Here is an 18,600-nt window from a genome sequence, read left to right as displayed (position 1 = left end):
AAGCAAAGAGAAAAGACTAAAAAAATTAAGGGTCTAGAATAACCAAGAACTGTAGCAGAACTATAAAGATAGTAACACACACATAATGGGAATGTCAAAAGAAGAGGGAAAGGAAAAGAAGCAATATTTGAAGCAATAAAGACTTAGAATTTCCCCCTATTAAGATCAGAAACCAAACCACATGTTTAGTCAGCCTGGGCTGCCATAACAAGCTACTACAGACTGGATGATGTAAACAACATTTATTTTTCACAGTTCTGGAGGCTGAGAAGTACAAGATCAAGGTACTGGCAGATTCTGTTCCAATGAGACCTGGTGTCCTGGTTTGTAGGTGGACAATTTCTTGCTGTATTCTCCCATGGCAGACAGTAAAGAGAGTGACAGCAAGTGCTTATAGTTATTTTTATGAAAGCACTAATCCTGTTCATGAAGGCTCCACCCTCATGACCTAATTACTTCTTAAAATCTCCACCTCTTAATACCATCACAAATGGGTTAGGATTTCAACATATGAATTCTGGGGAGATACAAACATTCAGTCCATAATATCACAAACCACAAGAAGCTCAGAGAATACCAGGGAGAATAAATGTCAAGTAAACTGCATCTGGGCATGTCGTACTCAAAGTGCAGAAAATCAAAGACAAAGAAAAAAAATCTTGAAGGAGGCCATAGGAAAAGAGCATCTTACTAAAGAACTCTTAAAACTCAATACTAAGAGAACAAACTTGTAATGCAGGAGACGCAGGTTTGATCCCTGAGTCAGGAAGATTCCCTGAAGAAGGTCATGGCAACCCACTCCAGTATTCTTGCCTGGGAAATCCCATGGACAGAGGAGCCTGGCGGGCTATAGTCCATGGAGTTGCGAAAGAGTCGGAGATGACTTAGCTAGTAAACAACAACAACAAAAAAAAAAGAGAACAAACCACATTTAAAAAAATGGACCAAACACCTCAACAAACACTTCACCAAAGAAGATATATACACAGGCAGCAAATAAGCATATGAAGAGATGTTCCACGTCATGTCATTATGGAATTGCAAATTAAAACAAGAATGAGATACCGCTACACACCTATTAAAAAGGCCAAACTCCAGCACGTTCTCTAACAGTCCAGTGGTTGGGACTCAGCTCTTTCACTGCCAGGGGACTGGTTTCAATCCCTGGTCAGGGAACTAAGATCTTGCCCACACCAGGTGGCCAAAAAAAAAAAAAAAGTCAAACTCTAAAATAATATCAAATGGTGTACAGGAACTTTCGTTCATTGCTGGTGGGAATTCAAATTGATACAGCCACTTTGGAAGACTGTCACAGTTTCTTATAAAATTAAGCATACCCTTACCACCAGATCTAGCAATCACATTCCTCAGTATTTACCCAAATTAGCTGAAAAGTTAAGTCCTCACCAAAACTTGAACACAGATGATTAGAGCGGCTGTAGTTATAATTGTCAAAACCTGGAAGCAACCAAGATATCCTTCCATTGGTGAATGCATAAATAAACTGTGGTACAACCAGACAATGAAATATTATTCAGTGTCAAAAAGAAAGGAGCTATCAAACCATGAAAAGATGAGGAGGAAACTTCAATGCATATTACTAAGTCAAGGAAGCCACTATGTAAAGGCTACATACTGTATGATTCCAACTACATGACATTCAGGGAAAGGTAAAAGTATGCAGACAGTAAAAAGTCAGTGGTTGCCAAGTGTGGTGAGACAGGGAAGAATGTGGAGCACAGAGGATTTTTAGGGCAGGACAACCTTTCTGTGTGACCCTACAGTGATGGCTGCATTTGTCAGAGTCCATGGACACAGTGCAGTGCAGGAGACCCGGGTTCAATCCCTGGGTTGGGAAGATCCCCTGGAGAAGGAAAAGGCAACCCACTCTAGTATTCTTGCCAGGAAAATCTCATGGACAGAGGAACCTGGCGGATTACAGTCCATGGGGTCGCAAAGAGTCGGGCACGACTGAGCGACTAACACTATGGACACATAAAATGTACATCACCAAGAGTAAACGCTAATGTAAATGATGGACTTGGGGAGATTATGAGTCAGTGTAGGTTCACTGATTGGAACAAATGAACCACTCTGGTGGGGGATATTGATAATGGAGGAGAGTACGTTTGGGGTAGTGAGCAGAGGATATACAGAAAATCTGTCTTCCATTCAATTTTGCTGTGAACCTACAACTGCTTTCATTTTTTTAGTGTATTAAAAAATTACGGGAAAATTACTTTGAAAGTTGTGACTACATAGGTAAAACCATAACACAGTATTGATAGCTTATGGTGAACGATGACAAATTCATGATCTCCGAAGATGATTTTTAGCTTCAGGACCAGGGACCGAGCTTGATCACTCAAGAGCTTTTGTGTAGCAGAGTTTTATTAAAGTGAAAAAGGGACAGAGAAAGCTTCTGACACAGACATCAGAAGGGGGAGGGAGAGTGCCTCACTTGCTAGTCTTAGAAAAGGGAGTTATATACTTTTTCAATAAATCAAAAGAATGTTTCAAGGTTGTAAATATCTTACCAGACCCACTCCCATAATATACATTTTAAGATAACAAGATTAATCAGAAGGTTCTTGTTTAGGAGAAATATGTCTTTGAGCAAGATACATTGTTACATTGACTAAGACATTTAGAAAAAAAAAATTTGCCCTTTTCTCCTTGAGAGCCCCAGACCCTTTTCTCCTCCTGGGGGAACCCAGACTTCTTATCAACCTTCCTAGGAACTGACTCTCTCAGTATTCTAATACATATTCTAAAAAAGTGTTGTCTTAAAAGATAGCAACAATATGAAAGAATGAAGAATTCCATTAAGTTCAAAAAGCTTTAAATTTAAACCAAAATAACAATTACATTAAGGTCTCTCTCTCCCACAAGTTTTTTTTTTAAAAAGCCTTTTCCAGTCAATGCTTAACCTAGGGTAAATTGTAGACTTCAGTCAACAATCAGAAGAATTAGCTAATATATAACCTAAATGCAGGGACATGATAATAACTCATTTTAAAGTTACCCAATCAACTACGATTCATGGTCAGGGCAAGAAGTCAACCTCTGCAGAAATCTCCAGTTCCAGGTCAGGCTACCTTATCAGCTTAGTGTTAAGGGTGACATAGTTTCCTTAGTGTTAAAGCATCTTTCATTCTAGGAAGGATTGGGAGTAATCACAGAAATGTTTAAGATAATCAGATCCATGTTAATACTTTGATATTAAACAATTTTTATGTTTTGCTTATACATAAAAAAGAAATTTTATATATTTACATTATTTAATAGAATTTGACCCATTCGAGTATAAGATCAATCTTGTCAGTCCAATTTCAAGTGTGTAATTAAATAAGTGATTTAGGCTTTTGATTTAAAGTTGAAATCCTACTAAGTTTGTAGAAAATAATAGGATATTTAAAAGAACTACAGTTTATCATATTTATAATTTCAATTATTTGCTTCATATGCATTATTTGAGCAATCGGGAAAACTTCGTTTGTTAAATTAGAAAATAGAAGTAACACAGCAGGTCTGAGTCTGCTATCCTTAGAAAGGCCTGCTCTCAAGATTGGCCCTTGGTTGGGATTTGGAAGTTAAGTCACAGAGTATTCCCATGCAACAGTTAATTGATAAGGATGGTTCACTTTGCCTAAGCTGTTTGTGCAAGCAATATGGTTTATGCAGAATGCCTGCTCACCTTCTGGGAGTCTGGAATTCTGGTGCATGCTAGACAGAGCATGAATGCCTACATACTCAGCTCCCAAGAAAAACCTTGGGCTCTAGTTCTAGTGGTTTCCTCAGGCCAAAATACTGCACACCAGAACAAGGACCTACTGCACAGCATGGGGAACTCTACTCAGTACTCTGAAATAACCTACCTGGGAAAAAATCTGAAAATGAATGGATTATATGCATATGAATAACTGAATCATTTTGCCATACACGTAAAACGAACAAAACATTGTAAATCAACTATACTCCAAAATAAAATTAACATTTAAAAAATACTGCACATATGTTGCAGAGTTTCTATTGCTGGGGGAACAGCATGTACTGCGTGACCCCTTGTGTGAGCAGAAAAGCATAAGAGAGCTTATAGACGCTGTCCTCCAAACTCTGCCTTTGTCTTTCCCTTACTATCTGTGTATCTTTACTATGTTCCTGTAATAAGTCCTAGCTATGAGTAGACCTATACATTGAGTTCTGTAAATCCTTCCAGTGAATCTGAAGGTGACGGCAGTCTAGGGGTCTCCCAACACACTAGGGAAATTGAATATTTTTCCTCCACATACAAAGTATTTGAAAGTGTTAAATTAACTAAGCTTATATAGACCAAACACCATTGAAAGATCTATTAGAAGTAAATAATAAAATCTGCTAGACTTACAGCAATAGCATTGGTAAATGGAATTTATAGACTTAAGGAAAACTAGAGGTTTGAATTTACAGCTTTGATCACCAAATATTAATTTCTAAAACTCAAGTAAACTTTTGTAAAGGCCTTTCAGCACCCCCCACAAAGTCCCTTGAGGGGATCAAAACAGTTCATATTTAGTATATCTCATCAGCCCATAGCAGGCTGCTTGTCCTAGTCTCAGTGGAAGAAGGGCATTTGTTCAAATCAACCACAGTTTCATGTCACTTAGATTTCAGTTAAAAAGGAGCCTAGGATCCAGCCTTGTTTATACCACTTACTAGTTAACCACTTTATACCTCACTTACAGAATCTGCTGCTAATGGTGATATTAAAATACAACTTTTGTAAAAGCACCAGTAGGTAGGGAGTCCAACTGGACTTAAGTACTAGCTGGTAACTCCATGGTGTTAAAGACCCAGGATAAGTTAATAAAAATTATCCTTCTAATATACTTTAAAGCCTTTGACAGATTTCCCCATCGGGTGATGAAGGGTGTGCAGGAGTGTCCACTAGAGCATCACGCCTGACACTGCTAGAGCCCATGGGGTTGCAAAGAGTCAGACATGACTGAGTGACTAAACAGAGCACGGCAGTAAGCACAGTAAATACTAAGAAATGAAATGATTTAGTTGAGGGGATAAGATAAAAGCAACCCAAAGTGAAGTGATAATATGAGCCAGTGGTTCTGAAGACATACAAGAGAAAGTAAATGATAAGTTGCCAAATTAATGGAAGTGAGATGAAGTGTTAAGATTTCAAAGTAGGAGATGGCTGCAGGCTACAGGGGTCAGAAAAGCTTCACGGAGGCAGCTGGTCTTAAAAAATCTTGGCCTTGAAAAATACATTAGGTTTGAAGATGTAAGAATGGGGCAAGGTCTGAGAAGTAAGAGTGTGCCAAAAGATTAAAGTGAGAAAATAACGGAGATGATAGTGAGATGCATGTTAACTCGCTCACATTGCAGCCCAGATCTTTAAAAAAGGAGAGAGGGAAGGACTTCTCTGGTGGTCCAAGGGCTAAGACTCCATGCTCCCAAGGCAGGTGGCTCGAGTTCAATCCCTGGTCAAGGAACTGAAAGCCACATGCCACAACTAAGACCTCTCGCAGCCAAATAAATAAATATTTTTTCAAAAAAGAAGAGTGAGGAACGGCCCCAGGTTGTGATGCCATGTTTCTCAGGCTCAGAAATTTGGACTTGATTCTTTCCATAGCGAGAACAACGAATGGCTTTTCAACAGTAAAGAAAGGTGAACTAGTTTGGTGGCTCTGGAATAAAGATTATACTAGGGATAAGGTATAGGAGGGTTTAGGTTGGATTAAAGGAGTGAGCATTGTTGGCAGAGAATACAGTAGCTAGAAAACAGTCCAAAAATAAGGTAATAAAGGGCTAAACTAAGTCATATTTCTTAAGCATTGTAAAGGAAGAAGTGATGGGATAGATTATCACATCCAAAGGAAAGATAAGAGTAAGTTTGTGAAAGTGAAGGAGGAGAGTAAATTTTCAGAATGAAGTATGTATCTGTGCATTGTTTATATTTTCATATTTTCTTTTTACACCAAATGAGTTGCAATTAGCATGCATATCAGAAGGTAGTGTGAAAAGAAAAGCTTAGACCCCTACTTTTCCAAGAGAGAAAAGAACATTTGCAACTCAAAATGTAATTGGAATGCATGCCCAAAAGGTTTAATGTTTATGTATTTTAATATTAGAATCTTGGTTTTACCAAATAAAGCTCAGAGAGAGTCAAGCAGTTCATATCTAGAGGGATAATGTACACTGATAAACTGGTATATTGCAATCTGCTGAGGTCTCGGGAAGATTTTTCAAGACTTTATAGAAAAGAGCCCAAGACACAAACAACTTTGGTGATTGTGTTTCAGGAAAGAGGACAGGCTGTCTGGTTCTCTGCCAGTGCAAGTTGAAGGAAATAGATTTGGGGGCCATTTCCTAATGTGTCCCAACTGGTAGACGTGCTTCAGGAAAGAGTGAAGAGCCCCTGGCCAAGGAGGAAGCACCTTTGAGAAAACAAAGCCAAAACAAAGAACTGGCAGCACTCTTAAGAAGCCGAGTAGCACGGTTTAGGCCACCCTGGCCTTCCTGTTCCATGGAATCACAAACATATTCTGTATTTAACTGACAAATACTATAGCAGCTTAAGATCTGGATTTCAAGCTTATTTCCATGCAGAACCAACTACTTTAAAATTATGAAATCAAATATTCCTATCAGCATCCTAATCCTCTAAAACCATGCAATTGTTCATTCTATTAGGGAGAGAATAAAAAGTTTTTCACCAAAAGCAAACAAAGTCCCCTATTCCTTCAAAACACTGTCAATCTCTCCCTTTATTTATAGGCAGCAGAGCAAATAAAATAAAATGTCACTTTCTTGTTCTGCCAAAGAGGCCAGCAGATCCAGAACCTAAAAGGTACTGAAGATGTACAAAACTACTGCAAACGCGTGATACACGTGGCAACTGCGGATGAGCAGCTTCACGCTCACACTGCTGATTACTGACCATCTATAGCAAAATCACCCTTTGTACCCAAATGGTACACTGAGAAAATATAATCAATACCTTTATTCTTGCACCAGGGTTCTGGCTTGCTTGAATTCTTTCTAGGTAGAGTATGTTGGCCCTTTCAGTAACAAACAATCCTTTCCTACTTGAAGAGAAGAAAATGATAGAAAAATAGATGCTCTGCAAAGTGATTAAGGAAATATGTAATTATCTTTATTCAGTTATATTCTCTTTTCAGGAACAAAAATACTTTTGGTCCAGCTGCTGCTTTCGGGCTTTCTGGTATAAAAACGAAGTATTTCTTGGTAATTTACAAAGATTCCCAAGTGGCACCATGGTATAGAATCTGCCTGCCAGTGCAGGAGGCGCAAGAGACGAGGGTTCGAACCCTGGGTCAGGAAGATACCCTGGAGAAGGAAATGGCAACCTACTTCAATATCCTTGCCTGGGAAATCCCATGGACAGAGGAGCCTGGAGGGGTTCGCAAGAGTTGGACACGACTTTGAGAGTAAAACAACAACAGTTTCACTTTGGGGGATCTAACGTAAATGGTACTGTGTCTTTAATGTTCACCGCTAGTATATAGGAAAGTGGTTGACTTTTGTATATTAACATTGTCCTGCAACCTTGCTATCTCATTTACTAGTTCTAGGAGTTTTTGTTGTTGTGTTGTTGTTGTTGCTATTGTTTATTTGTTTGGATTTTCTACATAGACAATGATGTGATTTGCAACCCAAAACAGTTTTATCCCTTCCTAAATGCCATGACTTCTTGTCTTATTGCATTGCTAGGACTTCCAATGTGATCTTGAAAGTGTGAGAGAGATCATCCTTGCCTTGTTCCTGATCTTGGTGAGAAAACTCTTTTCTTACCAGAAGTATGAAGTTGACTGTAGGATTTTTGTAGATTTCTTTACTAAGTTGAGGGAATCCTCCTCTATTCCTGGTTTGATAAGAGTCCTTAATCATGAATCCATACTGAATTTTAGCAATTTTTTTATCATCTTTTGGTATGATCACGTATTTTTTTTTTCCCGTGGCCTGTCAATGTGACAGATTGCAAAAATTTAGTTCAAATGTTGAACCAGCCCTGCATACCTGAAATGGAGGCCATATTGTGTGCAATTTTGAATGAATAATCCCAAGAGAATGCACTTGTCATGGTAAACACCCTCTTCCAAGAACACAAGAGATGACTCTACACATGGACATCACCAGACGGTCAATACTGAAATCAGACTGATTATATTCTTTGCAGCTCAAGATGAAGAACCTCTATACAATGAGCAAAAACAAAACCAGGAGCTGACTGTGGCTCAAATCATGAATTACTTATTGCAAAATTCAGACTTAAATTGAAGAAAGTAGGGAAAACCACTGGGCCATTCAGGTATGACCTAAATCAAATCCCTTATGATTATACACTGGAGATGATGAATAGATTCAAGGGATTAGATCTGGTAGACAGAGGGACATGGAGAACTGAAGAACTATGGACAGAGTTTGTGACACTGTACAGGAGGCCATGATCAAGACCATCTCCAAGAAAAACAAATGCAAAAAGGCAAAATGGTAGTCTGACAAGGTCTTACAAATACTGTGAAAAGAAGAGAAGTGGAAGGAAAAGGAGAAAACGAAAGACAGATTCATCTGAATGTAGAGTTTCAAAGAGTAGCAAGGAGAGATAAGAAAGCCTTCCTAAGCAATCAATGCAAAGAAATCGAGGAAAACAATAGAATGAGAAAGACTAGAGATCTCTTCAGGAAAATCAAAGACACCAAGGGAACATTTCATGCAAAGATGGGCTCGATAAAGTTCAGAAATGGTATGGACCTAACAGAAGCAGAAGATATTAAGGAGAGGTGGCAAGAATACACAGAACAACTATACAAAACAGATCTTCATGACCCAGATAATCATGATGGTGTAATCACTCACCTAGAGCCAGACATTCCTGGAGTGTAAAGTCAAGTGGGCCTTAGGAAGCATCACTATGAACAAAGCTAGTGAAGGTGATGGAATTCCAGTTGAGCTATTTCAAATCCTAAAAGATGATGCTGTGAAAGTGCTACACTCAAGATGCCAGCAAATTTGGAAAACTCAGCAGTGGCCACAGGACTGGAAAAGGTCAGTTTTCATTCCAATCCCCAAAAAAGGCAATGCCAAATAAGGCTCAAACTACCACACAATTGCACTCATCTTACACGCTAGCAAAGCAATGCTCTAAATTCTCCAAGCCAGGCTTCAACAGTACATAAAACGAGAACATCCAGATGTTCAAGCTGGATTTAGAAAAGGCAGAGGAACCAGAGATCAAATTGCCAACATCTGTCTAGTTGGATCATAGAAAAAGCAAGACAGTTCCAGAAAAACATCTATTTCTGCTTTATTGGCTATTCTAAAGCCTTTGACTGTATGGATCACAACAAATTGAGGAACATTCTTAAAGAGATGGGAATAACAGACCACCTCATCTACCTCCTGAGAAATCAGTATGCAGGTCAGGAAGCAACAGAACTGGACATGGAACAACAGACTAGTTCCAAATTAGGAAAGGTGTACATCAAGGCTATATATTGTCACCCTGGCTTACTTAACTTATATGCAGTGTACTTCAAGTGAAATACTGGGCTGGATGAAGCACAAGCTGGCATCAAGATTGCTGGGAGAAATGTCAATAACCTCAGATATGCAGATGACACCATCTTTATGGCAGAAAGCAAAGAAGAACTAAAGAGCCTCTTGATGAAAGTGAAAGAGGAGAGTGGAAAAGTTTGGCTTATAGCTCAACATTAAAAAAACTAAGATCATGGCATCCAGTCCCATCACTTCATGGTAGACAGATGAAACAATATACTTTATTTTGAGGGGCTTGAAAATCACTGCAGATGGTGGCTGCAGCCATAAAATTAAAAGAAACTTACTCCTTGGAAGGAAAGTTATGACCAACCTAGATAGCATATTAAAAAGCAGAGACATTACTTTGCCAACAAAGGTCTGTCTTGTCAAAGCTTTGCTTTTTCCAGTAGTCATGTATGGATGTGAGAGTTGGACTATAAAGAAAGCTGAGCACTGAAGAATTGATGCTTTTGAACTGTGGTGTTGGAGAAGACTCCTGAGAGTCCCTTGGACTGCAAGGAGATCAAACCAGTCCATCCTAAAGGAGATGAGTTTTGAATATTCATTGGAAGGACTGATGTTAAAGCTAAAACTGCAATACTTTAGCCACCTGATGCAAAGAACTGACTCATTGGAAAAGAGCCTTATGCTGGGAAAGATTGAAGGTGGCAGGAGAAGGGGACAACAGAGGATGAGATGGTTGGATGGCATCACTGACTCAATGCACATGAGTCTGAGCAAACTCCAGGAGTTGGTGATGGACAGGGAGGCCTGGCGTTCTGCAGTCCATGGGGTCGAAAAGAGTCGGACACGACTGAGCAACTGAACTGAACTGAACTGAATACAGAGTAAGAATCAGTCTTACAAAACTGCTCCAGTTCACCAGTTGCAAGTCCCAGGTTTCCAGCTACAAATCAGGTGTTCCCACTATTCCCTTCTCAAGTGTGATAATTTGTTAGAACAACTCACAGAAATTGGGAAAACAGTTTACTTACTGGTGTATTATAAAGGATACAACTCAGGAACAGCCAAATAGAAGAGATCCATAGGGCCAAGACAGAAGAAGCAGCATAGAGTTTCATGCAGTCTCTGGGTACACCCTCACCTCTCAGCACCTTGATGTGTACACCAATCCTGAAACTCTCCGAACTCTCCCTTAAATTAGGGGGTTTTAGGGAAGTTCCATTACGTAGGCGTGATCGATTAAATCAATCGTCAACAGTTACTGATTAACCCAACTTTCAGCATTCCATCCTCCTGGAGGTTGAGACTGAAAGTTCAACCCTCTAATCCCATGGTTGGTTTCTCAGGCAACTACCCTCATCCTCAAATTCTCTGGTGGCTGGCTAGTAGAAGCTGATAGTATGTTTTCAAAAGTGGCATAAAAAAATACAGTAAGAAATACATATTTGGTCTTTGCCCTTGGTTCCCGACACAGCTTCTGAAACTCTTTACTTTTTTAAATTTTTGGCTATACTGCGTGGTGCATGGGAAATTCCCTGACAAGTGTCCTCTGCATTCGAAGCATTGAGTCTTAACCACTGGACCACCACCAGGGAAGTCCTCTAGAACTCTTGTAATTTATTCAGTGATAAGACTCATAGGAGCTTCTTTTGTTATTCACCACAATCTCCTTTCAACCATACTTTGAATTTATGCTAATAACAGGACTCTTTTAATTTTCTACATAAGTGAGATGATGGATACTGACTAAATTTATTGTGATAACTTCATGATGTATGTAAACCAAATCATTATGCTGTATATACTTCAAACTTATACAGTGCTAAGTTATATCAACTGTATCTCAATAAAACTAGAAGGAAAAAAAAAGGCCATTTTCAAAACCTATTTTTTCACATCATCAGCATGTGAGTCATGTTCAAAAGAATAAATAAAACAAGTATATAAATAATTAATATATAGTATAGAAGATAAGAGATATGCAGAAAAGAACTGTGAGAATTTAGAGAACACTTTAGACCAATTTCAAATAATCGAGATAATTTTGGATAGAACAATTCTCTTACTTGAGGGTATAATCAAACTAAGATCACACTAAGGAGAAAAATAGGATAGGCAACAAAGATAATTAGGGAAGTAGGGTACAGGGGAAAGCCTTTCTTGATCTTCACTTCAAGATAAAAGCAAGTTTGGTCACTTTTCTTTCTAATCTATTAGTGTGTCATAAGCATTTGTAGTGATTTTGAGAATAAGACCCCTTAGAGTAGAGCTACCTCATAATTAAATTGGTCATGCTCATATTGTGTAGAGCTTACGTCCCAGTTTGCATAGGAAAAGCCCCTGTTTACACATATGGCTCCAAGTAATTATTAATTGCACCCCTTCTTCAGTGAATATTCATTGGAAGGACTGATGCTGGTATTAAAGCTCCATTAAAGGCCACCTAACGTGAAGAGCCAACTTCATTAAAAAAGACTCTGATGCTGGAAAAGACTGAAGGCAAAAGCAGAAGGCAAAGACAGAGGTTGAGATAGTTAGCATCACCAACTCAATGGACATGAATTCGAGCAAACTCTGGAAGATAGTGAAGGTTGGAGGAGCCTGCCCTACTGCAGTCCATAGGGTTGCAAAGAGTCGGATTTAGCAATAGAACAACAAAAAGCTTTAGATAGGGTATTCCCAGGTGGCTCAGTGGTAAAGAATCCACTTGCCAATGCAGGAAACACAGGAGATGCAGGTTCTATCCCTGGATCAGAAAGATCCCCTGGAGTAGGAAATGGCAGCCCACTCCAGTATTCTTGCCTGAAGAATCCCCATGGACAGGAGCCTGGCAGGCTACAGTCCACGGGGTTGCAAAGTGTCTGACACGACTGAACAATACAGCATGCACGCAGCTTTAGATGAAGAAAAAAAAAGTGATCTTTTGCTAGACTTTGGTGCCCTCTTGTGATTAAAACATAAAAAGTCATTGCTGCTGCTGCTGCTAAGTCACTTCAGTCGTGTCCGACTCTGTGCGACCCCATAGATGGCAGCCCATCAGGCTCCACGGTTCCTGGGATTCTCCAGACAAGAAAACTGGAGCAGGTTGCCACTTCCTTCTCCAATGTATGAAAGTGAAAAGTGAAAGTGAAGTCGCTCAGTCATGTCCGACTCTTAGCGACCCCATGGACTGCAGCCTACCAGGCTCCTCCGGCCATGGGATTTTCCAGGCAAGCATACTGGAGTGGAGTGCCAAAAGTCATTACAGAAGCAAAAGTACTTCCCTTGAGGTTACGATGGAGAATTTCACATTCTGATCTTGTTTATTTTGAGAGAAGAAACCACTGCAAAATGTGAACAGCCCAGAGTGGATCATCTACTCACTTCTCCCAAATCTCAGCTTTGTTTCAGGTCACCAGACTTCATCACTGGCTACTTTCCATGGCTGCTGCTATCTTTGGACTCTGTGACCTCTTTTCCCACTTATCAGTAACTGAGACACTATTGCTCTCTCTAACAAACACTACTTCTGTCTTACCTCTCAGTGAATTCAGTATACATATAGGTAATTTTCCCAGCATGCTGATCTCTGCCTACCTTGAACTTCTCTAGAGACACTAGAGACATTTGTTTACTCTTCTCCAAGAACGTTAATGGTATTTATGTAGTTGGTCTAGTAATATGTATTGAGTGCCTACTATGTTTCAGGCACATGCTTCCCAGTTGGCTCAGTGGTAAGAATTCGCCTGCCAGTGCAGGAGCCATGGGTTCGATCCCTGGTCAGAAAGATCCCCTAGAGAAGGAATTGGTCATCAACTCCAGTATCCTTGCCTGCAAAATCCCATGGACAGAGGAGCCTGGCAGGCTGTAGTCCATGGAGTCACAAATGAGTCAGATATGACTTAGCAATTAAACACTAACAAAGACATGTTTCAGGCACAATCTTAGATATTGAGGATAGAACATTGAATGAAACAGAACCCTGGTCTTGGAAGAAGACAGATAATAAACAGTAACTCAATCTATATAGTCTAGTATGTTAGAGGTGAGAAGTCCTGGAGAGAGGCACATGGTAAAGGAAGTGGTAGTCTAGAAGGCAAAGGAAGGTTTTGCAATTTTAAATGGAGCAGAGAAAAGCATTCAGGCAAAGGAAATGGAGGCAGGCGTATGTCTAGCATGTGAGAGAAGCACCTAGGCAGCCAGTGTGGATGGAGGAATTATTCCTCTCGGTGGTCCCCACAGCCACACATTCTGGCTCTGTACTACTGGCTGCTCATTTAAGGCATGTACCCCATGCTGTGGGTTTCCCTGGGGGCTCAGCCAGGAAAGAATCTGCCTGCAATGTGGAAGAACTGGGTTTGATCCCTAGGTTGGGAAGATCCCTGGAGAAGGGAATGGCTACCCACTCCAGTATTCTTGCCTGGAGAATCCCAGGGACAGAGGAGCCTGGTGGGCTACAGTCCATGGGGTCACCAAGAGTCAGACACAACTTAGCAACTGAACAACAACAACAGCAGCCACTTAGGGAAGTGACACCTTTATTATTAGCTCACACTTTCTTCTATGCTGCCACGGCTATTTTATATATCTGGAGAAGGGATATCTGGAGAAGGAGGCTTCCTGACATTTACTAATATACCCTTTTGATCATCTGATTTTTTTTTTTTTTGACAGCCCCACCATTGGGGCTTCCCAGGTGGTGCTAGTGGGAAAGAACCTGCCTGCCAATGCAAGAGACATAAGAGGTGAGGGTTTGATCCCTGGGTCAGGAAGATCTGCTGGAGAAGGAAATGGTAACCCACTCCAGTATTCTTGTCTGGGAAACCCCACAGACAGAGGATCTGGTGGGCTACAGTTCATGGGGTCACAAAGAGCCAGACACTCTTAGGCATATATTCAGACAAAACTATAATCTAAAAAGAAACATGCACCCCTAGCAGCAGTCCTCACAATAGCCAAGACATGGAAACAACCTAAATGTCCAGATGAAGACATAAAGAGGACATGGCACATATACCATGGACTACTACTCAACCAGAAAAAAGAGTTAAATAATGTCAGCTGCAGCTGCATAGATGAGCCTAGAGATTATTATACTAAGTGAAATAAGTCAGAAAAACAGACACCATATATGCAGTGATATATGATATGATATTCCACATATGTGGAATCTAAACCGGAAATCTGTTATTTCAAGAAACTGACTGAAGCTATGCCTGTAGTCTAAAAGCATGCTGTCCGGATGGTAGAATTAAAATCACCTGGCAGCTTTCAGGCATTTCGTGAACTCTTAGGCCTAGTCCTAGACCTACTGATTGAGATCTCTCAAGTTAGGACCCAGAAATCTGAGTTTTAGCAAACTCCCCAGGTAATTTTCAGTCAAAATAAAGTTTAGAGGCCCTCCTCTAAAATGTTTACCCCTGGGAACTAAAGGTTTTAATGGATACAAAGGTTGTGACAAACACACTAAAAATTTTGACAAAACAAGTAGAAAAAGGATGCACTAAGGTTTCAAATTTTGACAGGGAAAGCCAATGAACTCTAGTAGAGAGCAATGAGGGCTGTCATAGGTCTTGAGAGGATGCTTGGGAAGATGAAGAAAAGTACAGGATAAACCTGAACTTAGAGCAAACAAGCGAGTTTAATTTCAATACACCCACTAACCAGCTGTGTGCCTTCTCACAAATTGCTTAACAAGAGCTTCATTTTCCTCCATGACAGGTAAAACCAAAAATCCCCTTGACATGACATATCCCCATGATAGTTGTGAAAAATGAAGCAAGGTACAGTATGTGACGATGCTTTGTATGGAAGGATAGTGTGGTGATCATTTCATTTTCTGCAGTATCTCTTTATAAAAGAGTATAGGCATTTTCCCTCTACTCAGGGAATGGATAGGACTTCTGAGTCACCTACAATGACTTAAGAGAACCCTACTTTCTTCAGTGAAGGTTGCAGGAGATACATAGCCAGAATGAAAGGTTGCTCATTCATTCTTCCCAAGCATGGGCTTGGGAAGACAGGGAAGTGGCCTCACTGGAGAGAACGGGGCTAAAGTGTTGACAGATGTTGGCAGGAATATATGTCTCTGAACTCTGAATATATATTATAGGTTATATGTCTCTGAACTCATTTGTAGCTTTACGATTTCTCCCCCCAGTAAAAGTTCATGAAAACCTAGCTTAGGCTGATGTTCAACCCCATGTGCTTCTTACTGCCTACAAGTGGTTTGCCATTATATGGGCTGTTTACTGTAGCTACTGTTCTGATTGGTCAGAACAGTAGCCATATAGGTTGTTAAACTTTTATGTAACTCCTATGTTATACTCCATAATAGAAAGGAAAGTTATTTGAAGCTTATTTAAAACAGAAGCAATTCCCCTCCGTCTGAGATGGTTTAAATGGATTCATACTAGGCCTCGCCAGGTCTGTTCATGCCACTGACCTTTGATTCCACTGACTATCCTTGACTCGATGACAAATAGTTTCAGCATGTACTTTAAAACAACACAAATTTTAATTTGCTTAGTCTATCTTAAGCACATTTCTCTAGCTGAGGAAGACACAAGCTACCACTCTAGAAAAACTCCCATGCATGTGGGAAAAGGAATCCTATTTTCAGGCTGGGGTTTCTTTTATTCATTTTGCAAATTTGACTTCCATGCCATCACTTTCCTTTCTTTCCCTGTTTTCCTTCCATTACTATTTTCTACCCTCAGCAAGGCACACTTCCTGTTGTTTATTTTTCTCCCTCTTGGCTTGGCACTTTGGGGTTAAAAGCAACTTTCAGATAAATATGTACCATTTAGGGCAGGGAGTTATTCAATTTAAAGAGGAACACTCTCACAAGATGATAAAACATATCAATTATATTCCTTACTCAAATTGACTTTAAATCATAAAACAGATTCATATGCCTCACAACCTTAACCTCCAAATGGGAGGAGGAAGACATCAGTTATTTTTCTAGATGCAAAATTTTCAGTCGAAGCTGAAATATTCAAGTGACCACTAGTTATCCCAGTAAAGGCATAATATGAATACTATTCCTCAAACTGCAAAAATATTTCTGGCTCTGCTCAAAGTGGTCCATGCAATCTAGGGAGCAGACCAACATTCTCTCTCACTTGGGGTGACATGGCTTACCACATTTAGGAACTATTTAGCACAATCCCCAAAACTCTGAGCTAGTGCATCAAAGCAAGTCAATCTGGGCACTGACAGTGTCTCATTTTCCTTCCAGGCGCTCTACACAAATCATGTGCTCAGCCAAACACCTTTATTCTGCCAACATCTCCCAACCCCTCGCCCTGCAAAGCAATAAACCTAGAAGGTTTTAAGCCGTTATTACTGTTTCATGGGCCAGCAGCACTGAGGTCATCTGGGCACTTCTCAGAAATGCAGACTCTCAAGCCACCCTAGATCCACTGAATTCTGCTGCTTTTAAACAAGATCTCCAGGTTCATATGCACATTCAAGTGTGAGAAGTATCATTTTAAAACAACACACTCGTTAAAGCACATACCGAAAAAGAATCCAGACTCTCCACTCAGTACAAACATTTGAAAAACAAAACCAGACGACTCACCTCAGTTATGATCTGTGATGTTGAAAGGGAAACAGCCCAAACCTCTGTAGAGAGGCAGTGGGGATACAGAGATTTCGACTCTTGTCGGCTTTCTCATAGAAACTTCAAGCGAGAGCTACATCTGTTAAAAGTCCAGGAGCTTCCCTTCCTGCCAGCTCTCAAGGCTCAAGAGACAGTATCAGAGAGGAACCTTATCAGCCCCCTGCAACTACTAGAAAGACTGAGGCTTTTCAAACAAGCTAGTCTTGGGAAAATATCCAGTTCTCATATCTCATTGAATTCCTTTTTTCTCCACTGTACAGTTCCCTCTCCATCACTGGGGTTCAAACTGACAACCTAATGCTTCTAACCAGCCTGGGATCCTTTTCTGGTGTTCCTGGCAAGGAGATGGGAAAAGGAAAAATTCACATGTCAGAGATATCCTTCTTTTTGTGCAATAGAATCCCAACGACAGTATCTCTGACACTAATGGCAACTTTAATAAGGACTAACTAAAGCAATCTGAGCAAATAGTTTTCCTCTGTGTAAACTTCCTGTCTTCTGCTAGGTCTGACATAATGGGGTCTCCTTTTACAAGCTCTGCCTTCTAGCAAGAGTGCAAGCAGGAAGATAACACTAATTTGGAAAGGAAGTGAAAGAAACCAAGCACAGACAGTGTTAGGTTTCATTGCAGAAGCCCACTAGGGATTTGAAGAGAGGAGTTTTATTTGGAACACACCATCCTTCTAATGTTCTCTTTCCTAACCCAGAAGTACAATAGGAAGTTAAGGCTGTATTAAACAGGCATTTCATATTCTGAAAACATAAAGCATGTCAAGTAACAAAATATGGCATATACTAAGAGCTTCTGGCTCCATTCTTTACCAGCCATGACAAGTTTGTTTGTTTGTTTGTTCGTTTGTTTTTGTCCAAGCCTTCTCAATTTAAACTGGAGGTAAAACAATAATGCATTCCTTAGAGCTGACATAACAATATTAAAAGATACCTGAAATGCTAATTACTAAATCAGCCTTGCCAGAAGTTCTCTTTGGAATCAAGTGCTAATTTTCCTCCCTATGGTGCATACCTAAGCACAGGTCAGGCAGTCAATAAATATTTATTGAAATGAAATTAAAGTTTAAGAAATCTGGACATTGTTAAGAAATTCTATTTCTTTTTATCATTTTTACTGTGGCTAAATACATATAACATAAAATTTGCCATTTTAGCCATTTTTAAGTATTTGATATAGTGGCATTAATTACATTGTCAGTGTTGTATAACTATCACCACTATCCATTTCTGAAACTTTGTTATCACCCCAAATAGAAACTCTAATCATCAAGAAATAACTCCTCCAGGGTTCTTCTTTAATATGAGGATCACTTTTTAATGAAGGGATCCCTCTTCCCTCATGGTAGTAGTTGCACTTCAAGTTCCCCTCAATAGAAAATACGTAACACCAAAAATAACACGGATAGCACTTTTAAATTATTTGCATTTTAGTCATACAATACAACAAATCTTCACACATG

The 18,600-nt window shown here is 39.8% G+C and overlaps 1 protein-coding gene across 2 annotated transcripts in view; it reads right to left on the bottom strand.

The window, feature by feature from the left end:
• ABCG2 (ATP binding cassette subfamily G member 2 (JR blood group)) overlaps positions 1–18,600 on the bottom strand; it is a 127,588-nt gene that overhangs the window by 96,208 nt on the left and 12,780 nt on the right. Inside the window, exon 1 of one of the 2 annotated variants that reach the window (XM_068975748.1) lies at positions 10,551–10,670. The exons of the other annotated variant lie outside the window; for it this stretch is intronic. The gene's annotated coding sequence lies outside the window, so the exon portion shown is untranslated. Of the gene's footprint in view, positions 1–10,550; positions 10,671–18,600 lie in introns of those variants that run through there. 2 annotated transcript variants of the gene reach the window in all.

This window comes from Capricornis sumatraensis, chromosome 7 (genome assembly GCF_032405125.1).
Source record: "Capricornis sumatraensis isolate serow.1 chromosome 7, serow.2, whole genome shotgun sequence".
Classification (NCBI taxonomy): Eukaryota; Metazoa; Chordata; class Mammalia; order Artiodactyla; family Bovidae; genus Capricornis; species Capricornis sumatraensis.
This window is presented reverse-complemented; position numbering and strand designations above follow the sequence as displayed.